Raw genomic sequence first — 11,948 nt, forward strand, 5'->3', positions numbered from 1 at the left:
AGACAATAAGAGTACTATAGAATAATAGTCTATGCATTGTCAGAATACACTGACCTTACCATAGAGATGAAGTGAAAAATCTTTTGTTAAAAGAAAAAGAGACTAAAGGATAGATTTGGGCAGTTGTGAATAATCATAGTACATGATGGGCTGGCATATGTCACAGGCATGAAAATAATCCAGGAATATTTGAAAGATGGAGGAACTCTTAAAGAAGCTATCAAGAATGAATGGAAACTTTCAGCTACTAGGGAAAATATGCTGCTTCTAGGGGGAGTATGGGCATATTTTATGCAAATGTTTTTTTTAAAGGGGAGGAGTCTGTCTTGAATTATTGTGATATGATAAAATGCCCTTGTACAAGGCTTCTTATACCAAAAGGGAGAGATGAGCAACTTTAAACTGATTTAGCTAAAGTGTTCTAACTTTTACCGGAATACACATCTTTCAATAATACTGGAAGATGATGTACAATTCCATGGTGGTAGATCTCTGTTGATCTCAATTGGTTACAATCCTTGCTCTAAATTATATATAACTGGGAACCCTACTACCATTACCAATAAATAGACCTACCTCTAGATTGTTATTTGCGCTAAAGATCACAACCTTTACTTCAATATTATGCAACAGAGGTAAAAATGTTTAAGAAATCGATTTAGTACAGTATTGAAAGTGTTATAGCAGATATTTGAAGAAACATTCCATTTGTTACAGCACAGATCAAAAGACATGACTTACACATAGCTGTCTTCTTATTTCATTGGGAGGGAATGACAGTTCAGGCCTTGATTCTGTTAGGGATAAGAAGTGAAATTAGGTGACCAACAAATACAACAGACCATGAGTTGTGGTCAACTCTGGAATTAATTCAAAATCTAGCTTGGATTAAGTCAATGCAAACCAAAGATATGTTCCCCAAAATGTCACCTCTGAAATTATCAGGTTTCTTGGAGCTATGCTGTATACTCCGGTCAAGCAGTGTCAGCTAGCAAAAAAATATTGGTTTCCAACTTTTTATTATTTTACATTTAGATGACTCGCCAAGATGAAATTACTAAATTCTGCAACCCCAGTTTACAAGTTATGACATATTACTTTTCACATTTTGAAACAATTTAAAGATGGTCAAAATATATGAATTTTGTGTATTATCAATAATTATGATAAACATGTATTGTTATGAACAGAATACTAAAATGGCATCTTCTTGATTGTTAATGTAGCTAATTTGACCATCTGTCAACATTAGCAAGCTAGCTACTTTTTATAGCAATTTTAGCTAGCTTATTTGCTAGCATCTTAGTATAAAACTTACTACATAAACTCATCTCATTCATCCCGACTTCTAAAGAACATCAGGCTTAAGTCATATAGCAACTTCAAAAACTTGTAAATACTAGTTTCCAAGGAGCACTTGAACGGAGACTTTCATGATCATTCGTTTTAGGCTTAGGCATGATTGAGTTGAGCCAGATGAATAGGCATATTTTAAAAATACCTGTAATCTGCTGTGTTCTTTAATTGTCTGAGATCATACATTTACCCATTACCTAGCTAGCTATTTTCCCCTTCTGATGTATGGATGTCAGTTACAGTTCTCCCCAAAAGGATAAACAGCACATTTTGCAAGCACTTAACAGAGACCTTGTGCACTGCAATGTAACCATATGCATCCTGAATCAAATTTCAAAAATAAGTCACAAATGGCAAACGTAACAGGAACACTCTCAGCTTTGAAGCAACATCATGTTAGCACCACGAGCTAAACATAAGTGAATTATGTTGCCCCCTTGTGGCCACAACGAGCATAACAGTGCCGGCAAGTGTTCACTTATACGTAAAACATTTTGGGGACAAATCATATCAACTCTTTCTTGTTATATTGTCACGATACCATTATAAGGAAGTAACAAAGCAAAGGAAATAAAACATGAAGCAGACGTGAAGAAGCATTTCTTGAGGAAAATGACTGACGCCACCCAGAGTCGCATTAGTTCATTTTGCAAGCTATAGAACACAATATTTGTCAAAAGTAGGTTTTTAAGGAGCTTAGAGTTAAGTCTGCTTTGTGTTTTCATTTTTGCCAAGGAAAATCTGGTATTGTAGTATCGAGATACTGGTATCGTGACTACTTTCTTGTGTTTATTTTGTTCTTCTTTCAAATATTGAACGGGCTCAGACTAATGCCAAGTGTGTACATAATGCAAATGTTTTGTTACAATGTACTAGTTTTAGGATACAAGGTTTATTAAACACTTCCATATCATCTTTCACATTAAACATTTTATTTCCCTTAATGTTATTGTGTGTCATGCATTTAATGTTAAATGTGTCATGCAGTCAGGTTTTATTATCTGCTCAGTCTTTAATTAAAAGGAAACATTTTATACTTACAAGTCTTGGTCATTCCAATCCCCCTAGTCATAAATATGGTCGACCATCCGGATGACAAACCTTCAAAAATACAAATACAAAAGTGAAAACAGGCCAACAGCCCAACCTATTGGTAAGTCTTATATGACAGTAAGGAGAATAATACTAGCTTAATTAAACACTCATGGTTAAATCATTAATATTCATAAAATACCCTCACAAACTTACATTTTTTCAAATATCAAAACATTGGTATTCTTCTTTCAGCCCATTTTTCTAACTTCAATGGTTCCTGAAATAAATAAAATAGGAGAATGGATTATCATAACATGTCAGATTAAAACAATTATATAATGTCACTAAATATGGCAGAATGCCATCAAATTATCTGATAGAGATTCTACACATCTTTACAGAATTGTATATTCAAATATGTTACTACAAATGCTACAGAGGCAACCATTTACATGACTTTTAGTGGGTAAAAAAGAAAATCTATTATCTACCCATAATTAATTGTTGATATAAAACCATTTGTATTAAGGCAATTGATCTGCATTTACACATTTCAAATGCATGCATGTCAAAAAACGACTATACATTCATCATGAAAACCATAAATATGCATTGTGGCCATTGATCCAATTACATGTTTGTGTATCAAAATTGAGACAATTTGTAAGAATTGTTATTGGAATACTAAGATTAAAATATTTGTTTAGCAATTTATGACCACCATATAGATGATATCTATACATCTTTTTAAAATCTAGTATCTCTAAACAGGAAGACTTTTAGACTTTCTCAGCACCAGAGACCTTTATGTTAAGCTTTAATTAAGGTGATAACACAGCATCAAGTTGATTACATTAAATATCTATGAAACCAATCTTATCCTCACTGTATGAACATATTTCAATAATCTGGCCAGGACAGCATATGCTTCTGTGTCTTGGAAAAGGGTGCATTTCTAAATAATTATTCTGTGAATTGTGATAAAGTGAATAGTTTTGTATTTGTCAAGTGTGAAAAACTAAAGTTACTCCCAAATCTCATCTTCATAACAGCTAGAAACAATAACCTAAAAACGATGTATGACGTTTTTTCAGTGGCTTTTATTTCCATTCTGTACCACAACGAGTTAAAAGGCAACACCCTATTTTACATTTTCGAAAAATAGCTTATATATGCTCCTCAATACATGGCAGTTTCATTTGAACATAATAAACCTTTGGTGTTATATGTATACAAAGTACATATAGAACATTACCGAACATATTGATTTACCTTAATTTTAATTAATTATTAAATGCTGTTAAAATTAGCCAAAATATTACGTTATGCCTAACTACCTGTCTGGAATGTTTTTCATCAAGTAACTCCTAAACCTGGCAATAAAGCCTTTTTTAATATATATATATTTTTTTTAAATTAATTGTTGTTTGGAAAAACATCGACATTAACTCATAATATATTATCTCTTGAAATCACAATAAAATTATTCATACTTTCATCTTACTCTCGACCCACTCAAATAAAACATGTATGTTAAGGTGTCCTCAATTTAGTTCAATTTTCCTCTGTCCATTTCAGACAAGGGCATATGCCCTTTCAAGGACAAAGCACATTTTAAATGCGTAGGTTCTAGAACTCGAAAGTGTACCCAATCATATAGGTTTCTTTATATTTGACTTAGGCTAACACAACACATTTTTCTCTACTCATCCCACGAATTAGAATTTCAACCGCACCGACATCCAGTCTGAAAATCGTTTTTCCTTTTCATTCTTGGCAGGGGACCCCACCATGGCCATTTTTAAAACAGACTATCGAACCCTCGCTCTTACCACCATTTTGCCACATCTTCTAACCGCGCCTTTACAGGGGAAAACTGTGTTTTTCTTTCAGATACTTACCCATATGTGAGAAGGGCGCTATCCCTTGTCTTCTGCCACGCGGCCGCCGCATTTCTTTCTGATTTTCGTATTTTATCGGGATCTTCTCCCTGACAGTTGTGCTTCTCTCTGCCATGCTGTGCTGTGCTGTAGGCTCGTCTCTTCGGTCTGTCCTTCTCACTACGTCTGCCTGAACTGTTATCCTGTTCAATACAGCTCTGCCCCCTCTTTTTCAACATAAGCGCATACAACTTCCTCTGAAACACACCAGCATCCTGGGTAGCAGAGCCTCTGCGCGGAAGGTTTACATTATTACAATTAATATATTAATTGAAGTCAATATGCAACATTGTGCTCAACGTTTTGAAATGCATCTAATGTTAGTTACAAGGAGGAAGGATACATTGTTGCAAGATTCCCCTACATTACCAAATATGTATTCTCAAAGGGTTATTTATGTATGTTATGCATTTAAATACACATTTTGTGTGCCTCCTAAGAAATGTGTTTATGAAGACAATTTAAAGACAAGATGTAAACAAACTTCAGTAGTGAAATAATTTGTAGTTTTGAATATCAAACACAGTTTTGTTTTAATTCCTCCTGTCCTGTATATTTCACTAAACATTTCAGCAGACACTTATTACATCACGTGTTGCATAGCCCTATATTCACCTCAATAATTATTGACACACACACACAGATAGATAGATGGATAGATAGTCAAAATATACGCGTGTCAACTAATGTAGACTCAAAAGGGAGTTCAACAAATGAACTGCTATCACATTTGTAATTGTTTACCAAAGATGGGGTGATACAATTGCTAATATTGATAATGACTTGTATTGATATCACCAATAATATGCATTGACCATGTTATAATCACTTGCATACAGATATAACTGAATAATTCATGGATAGACTGTAACTGCATTGCTTTGCAAGAAGCGGCAATAACATAAACGCCATTTTGAATGTCCTGTTCAGTGTTCAGTCCTTGGTACTCCACCCCCATCACCAACCAATAAGATGAAAGCCAGAATAGCTCTTGCTGTTTTGCAGTGGAAGATTTTCTTTAAAAAGAACCACAGCCTAGCAACAAGCGCTGTAAGCCCTTCCTGCTTGGGCGGATCACTGATTACGCCAGACTGAATAACCCCCAAAAAACATCGTACAAATCATGCTTTTATACTATTAGATAGTGATCATCCCAAAGAGAGGAGGAGGAGATAGGGTGTGCAGGTCAATAGTATTGTAATCAGATCAGAATTGTCTTTGCAATGGAAAAACAAAAGGGTGCCAGATGAGCTTGAGGTAGAAGTTACACGTCGCTACAGATCTTGGATCAGATTACCCTACCAAACCCTAACCTTAATAACTAGGGGAAGAACAATCAGATCCTGTATCAGTGGTTAAGGATAGTAGCGGTGCGTTGGTGAAATCACTTGGGAAGCCAGAAAAAAAAAGGCATATTACAACCTTTGGGTTGCAATAATTGCGTTGTTTGCTCTATTACCTGGTAATTCATCTGTCTTGCGACCATGATTTTTAAGTGATAATGCCAGAGAAGCCAGGGTTTGAAGGATATATTTGCATAGGTGTTGTTAGGCCCAATTCAAAGTTGGCTACGAGGACATTATCACTTTTATACAACGGGTTACCAACATATTCTAATAACGATTTACATATTTTCAAGAAAAACATTATTTTTATTCATTCTATTTCATCCTTACACAAGATAATGTCTTGCTACCCAAGCCGGCTGGTCGTTCGTTCTATCGGTTCGGTTGCCAGAGACACGACCAAGTCTTTTTGTTCTGCATCTATGGACGCAACCCTGTCATTCGTACTAAATGTTCCCATTGCCATACTGGCTGGCAACAATCGTATCCCTTGCTTGCTAGCTAGCCAACTAACAGTGCAGCCAGAATAACAACAAAGTAGCTGCATTTGCATAAGGTGTTTTCTAGTGACATTTATTTGGATACATCCATAACAATCAGCTAATGAGGGGCTATTTCACCTGGCATAGAAAATGTGCTCTCTCGTCAGGACACTGTTGTTTAGAGGAGCTAGCCAACAACACAGCTAACACAATCACTTCTGAAGCTGGAAAGACTGCAAACTAGCTGCACTTTGTTTAGTTTGATCTGTTTTCTATTGATATTTCTTTGTATATATCCATAAAAATTGATGCTGATTCATGATTTTGACTGGCTGAGAAAAGCTGCCTGCCTGTCTCATCCCAATTACCCACATTTTCACTACTATTCGACAGCTGAAGATCGAATTTGAATATTGAAACAATGTTGCAAATGTCAGAGAGACATACAGCAAGGTTTATATAAATCTCCGCTGTTGAAAACTAAATGTTAGTCTAAAAGAAATGTGAGATAATATCTAGATGCTTTTTATAGTGGCGATCAAGTTTATAAATTGCCTGGCTGAGCTGAAGACACAGCGGATTGGCAGACAAATGGAACAGAGTAAATAGGCATTTTAACATCATAGATTTAGCCAGAGTTAATGTGGTTTACCCAATCAGCATCAGACCCACCCGTTGTATGAATAGGCTTAAAGGCCGAGACAATAAGATGACAGTGGCAGAATAAATTCAACCACACCTTTGTTTTATAACAAATCGGAGCGCAACCTCTGTCCGGTTTAGTTCACAAAGCATATTGCATGTAACAGACAGTTACATGACATACAGCATGGTCAAGCAAATGTTTCTGACATTTTCGGACCACATAACAAGTATTGATTTAGAACCACAGAGTTACCGCAAGTCGCCAAAAAAACAAGAGCAAGAAAACAGGAGCTGCCTCCACTATTCCAGCATAATTTCAACATCATTAAACATCATTAAATCACCTCTGCTTAGTCTAATACAGTGACAAGTAAAAGATAGCAAAAACAATTTAGTCCAATCAACATAAGCTACATAGGATGTGGCTGCGGTTCTGACTTCTGTGTCCATGCCAGGGGCACAGTAAAGGATGAATTAATGATCAGAATCACTGTTATATTCATTAACGAGTACAGAGAATGAAGTAAAGTCACAAGTCCAAATCCCTATCTCCATTCATGTTTTTTTTAGGAAACTGACAATTTTAGCTAGCTAGCTAGCCACCAGAGGGCAACAACACAACAAGATGCAACAATTCAAGTTGTTTCTGTCAATTGACTTATGCTCTCTAACCCTAAGTTGGCTTCCCTTGACACTTTTTTTTGGTGCACGAGGACCATTCACAGTTGAGCTAGCTCTGTTTAGCTCAACGCTGAATGGCAAATGTTTTATGCTTTTGTTGATCAAGGGAGGCCAATTGCTCACTGGCTTCCCTTGCATTCTATTCAATGCTACGTTCGGCAACAATGTCATACTTGTTTGGACCAGACAGCATCAGATAGATGACCTAAACCTAGAGAGACAGAGGGGCGCTGTTTCACTCGCTCAGATGCTTTCTCCAGTGAGATACATTCAGCCTCTTGTGAATTGAAGGAAAATTCTGAAACACAGAGAGATGAAAGATAAATTATTTTATTTGTTTTTTTTGGGAAGCCTGGCTTCTCTTGACATCTATGAATACACACCACTGGTTAGGGGTCAGCTCTACTGCTGAAATCTAGAAGGACACCGCACATTGTAATGGACAGAGGAGATATGAATGCAACATTGATCAAACTTATTTTGTTAGACATTAGAAAATATAGCTTACATTTTTTACAGTGGCCTATAAAATCATGATGGTACCTGATTATAAGTGCTTGTTTACACATGCTTTAGAAATTAAGAACAACAAGTGGGACACAATCATGAAGTTGAACGACATTTATTGGATATTTCAAACTTTTTTAACAAATCAAAAACTGAAAAATTGGGCGTGCAAAATTATTCAGCCCCCTTAAGTTAATACTTTGTAGCGCCACCTTTTGCTGCGATTACAGCTGTAAGTCGCTTGGGGTATGTCTCTATCAGTTTTGCACATCGAGAGACTGACATTTTTTCCCATTCCTCCTTGCAAAACAGCTTGAGCTCAGTGAGGTTGGATGGAGAGCATTTGTGAACAGCGATTTCAGTTCTTTCCACAGATTCTCGATTGGATTCAGGTCTGGACTTTGACTTGGCCATTCTAACACCTGGATATGTTTATTTTTGAAACATTCCATTGTAGATTTTGCTTTATGTTTTGGATCATTGTCTTGTTGGAAGACAAATCTCCGTCCCAGTCTCAGGTCTTTTGCAGACTCCATCAGGTTTTCTTCCAGAATGGTCCTGTATTTGGCTCCATCCATCTTCCCATCAATTTTAACCATCTTCCCTGTCCCTGCTGAAGAAAAGCAGGCCCAAACCATGATGCTGCCACCACCATGTTTGACAGTGGGGATGGTGTGTTCAGCTGTGTTGCTTTTACGCCAAACATAACGTTTTGCATTGTTGCCAAAAAGTTCACTTTTGGTTTCATCTGACCAGAGCACCTTCTTCCACATGTTTGGTGTGTCTCCCAGGTGGCCTGTGGCAAACTTTAAACAACACTTTTTATGGATATCTTTAAGAAATGGCTTTCTTCTTGCCACTCTTCCATAAAGGCCAGATTTGTGCAATATACGACTGATTGTTGTCCTATGGACAGAGTCTCCCACCTCAGCTGTAGATCTCTGCAGTTCATCCAGAGTGATCATGGGCCTCTTGGCTGCATCTCTGATCAGTCTTCTCCTTGTATGAGCTGAACGTTTAGAGGGACGGCCAGGTCTTGGTAGATTTGCAGTGGTCTGATACTCCTTCCATTTCAATATTATCGCTTGCACAGTGCTCCTTGAGATGTTTAAAGCTTGGGAAATCTTTTTGTATCCAAATCCGGCTTTAAACTTCTTCACAACAGTATCTCGGACCTACCTGGTGTGTTCCTTGTTCTTCATGATGCTTTCTGCGCTTTTAACGGACCTCTGAGACTATCACAGTGCAGGTGCATTTATACGGAGACTTGATTACACACAGGTGGATTGTATTTATCATCATTAGTCATTTAGGTCAACATTGGATCATTCAGAGATCCTCACTGAACTTCTGGAGAGAGTTTGCTGCACTGAAAGTAAAGGGGCTGAATAATTTAGCACGCCCAATTTTTCAGTTTTTGATTTGTTAAAAAAGTTTGAAATATCCAATAAATGTCATTCCACTTCATGATTGTGTCCCACTTGTTGTTGATTCTTCACAAAAAAATACAGTTTTATATCTTTATGTTTGAAGCCTGAAATGTGGCAAAAGGTCGCAAAGTTCAAGGGGGCCGAATACTTTCGCAAGGCACTGTATGTAGATTTGGATTATTTTAACTGTAATGCTTGTCTTGTATTAGACTGAAAGACTAGGCCCCAGTTCCCTGTCAGTTATTGTTGCTGAAGCCCTCATTAACTGCATTTGACAGCCCATAGTCATCACCATTCCACAATTCGAAGTACACAGTAAGCCTACAGGCAAGTTGTAATGTAACCTGGCATCTAGAAAACATTGGTACATCTATATTTTGCCAGCATTAAATTATATTTGACAAAAACAACCTGGTAATCACCTTTATGGTCTGATATTTAAGGGTTATTCTACAAGTCACAATGCAGGACATTATTCTTATAAACTTACTTAGTGCTTCAGCACATCCCAGAGTGAAATTCCACCCCTTGAACAGTTGGGACACCTCCCAGTGTCATGGTGAATAAATGCCGCCATCTAGTGTATATTAGAGCGCAATTGGTTATAGATTTTCTTATTTAACATGTTTGTTCAATAACCTTCAACTTTTGTGGAACCTTACAAAATGTATCAGCTTGTAAACAATATATACTCTTCTTTGTGTTGCAAATGAATGCGTAACATGTAGTGTTTTCTTCATTCCGGCCTGCTATGACCTGCTGGTTAAGATTTGCAGGATCCAGCTAGAGGCAATGTAAGTGGGATTAAACAGGAGCGCTCGTTCAGTACTGACAACAAATATAAAAGCATTGGATTGGTGTAGGCATGGGCTAGAGCGAGTTTCGATATAACAGTAATTTCCTTTCAAATATTAATTTTACTCCTGAATTAATTTAAGCTTGCCATAAAAGGGGTTAAATACTTATTGACTCAAGACATTTCAGCTTTTCATTTTCAATGAATTTGTAAAAATGTCTAAAAACACAATTCCACTTCGACATTATGGGGTATTGTGTGTAGGCAATTGGTCAAAAAAAATCTCAATTGAATCCATTTTAAATTCAGGCTGTAACACAACAAATCGAGGAAAAAGTCAAGAGGTGTGAATACTTTCTGAAGGCACTGTAACTGTGTGCTAACACTGCACTACCCCTTGCTTATGTAGCACATGGGGATGGGTGAAACTTAGTCCTCAGCCTGAAGTGTCCCCACTTGTGCCGGCGAATAGCTTAGCTGTTCGGGTGGTGCCGACTGGTAAAAAAAAAATTCAGGAGGACGGTCATGTGTGCTGGCAAGTCAGAAGTCCTAGATCCGAATGAATGAAATATTGTCATTATATACTTTTCTTTACATAGTTGAATGTGCTGACAACAAAATCACACAAAAACGATCAATGGAAATCAAATGTATCAACCCATGGAGGTCTGGATTTGGAGTCACACTCAAAATTAAAGTGGAAAACCACACTACAGGCTGATCTAACTGTTACGAATCCCTTTTGGCCCGACAGTCTAGGGGAGATGGTAACGAGACCTGTAACATAACTCATGCACATTATAATAGTGAAAAAGTAAAGGTGAGAACGAAATAACCACAGACAACTAAATTACCGTCAAACACATGGTTTATTAGAAAACGCACGTTAATGAAAAGGGGCTGAGCTGGACCCAAGGAAAGAAACAATAAGCATCCAAAACACCCCTAAGCTAGACTAGCCTATTTCAACAACAGCTAACTAACTAACCAACCAAAAATACAGTGGGTGTTCCGCCCAGTTCTAACTAGTGTTTTTAACTAAGTTTACCTACGGGTAGTGTATGCCCATGGGCAACTTGTCTTGTTTCCCCCTTTTCCCACCAGCAAACAAACACCATAACCAAAAACAATACTCACAGGTGAGGACAAAGTGATATGGAGGTGCTCAAACAAAAGAGAGCTCAATACATAAAGAGAGAGTGAAACAGCGCTATCTACAGACATGGCATTTACAGATAGATTGCGCTCTAGAGCAAACAACTGACAGGGTTTTTAAACCAAGGGAAAGGAACTGTGATTGGGTAGGAAACAGGAGGAGGAGTGTCTTCTGATTGATTATTGATTGGTGACTGATTGGGGAGTGAGGATTTTCACCTGTGAGGGGAGAAGGAGAGAAAAGAACACAGGATACTTGTATCTGTAACACCAACTTTGATGTAATGTCCTTAAAACAAGTCAAAATGAGGCGCAGTAGTGTGTGTGGCCTCCACGTGCCTGTATGACCTCCCTACAACGCCTGGGCATGCTCCTGATGAGGTGGCGGATGGTCTCCTGAGGGATCTCCTCCCAGACCTGGACTAAAGCATCCGCCAACTCCTCGACAGTCTGTGGTGCAGATGGAGCGAGACATGATGTCCCAGATGTGCTCAATTGGATTCAGGTCTGGGGAATGGGCGGGCCAGTCCATAGCATCAATGCCTTCCTCTTGCAGGAACTGCTGACACACTCCA

General features: G+C 37.7%; 1 protein-coding gene across 3 annotated transcripts in view; it reads right to left on the reverse strand.

The window, feature by feature from the left end:
• Positions 1-4,513, reverse strand: part of LOC110495580 (chromodomain-helicase-DNA-binding protein 2) — a 37,928-nt gene extending 33,415 nt beyond the window's left edge. For all 3 annotated transcript variants that reach the window (XR_005037756.1, XM_021570929.2, XM_021570908.2), the window contains exons 1-4: positions 4,293-4,513; positions 2,605-2,668; positions 2,398-2,457; positions 742-794 (exon numbers count right to left, since the gene is read on the reverse strand). The gene's annotated coding sequence lies outside the window, so the exon portion shown is untranslated. The remainder of the gene's footprint in view (positions 1-741; positions 795-2,397; positions 2,458-2,604; positions 2,669-4,292) is intronic.
• Positions 4,514-11,948: the final 7,435 nt, after the last annotated feature.

The sequence above is a fragment of the Oncorhynchus mykiss genome, chromosome 2, assembly GCF_013265735.2.
Source record: "Oncorhynchus mykiss isolate Arlee chromosome 2, USDA_OmykA_1.1, whole genome shotgun sequence".
Taxonomy (NCBI): Eukaryota; Metazoa; Chordata; class Actinopteri; order Salmoniformes; family Salmonidae; genus Oncorhynchus; species Oncorhynchus mykiss.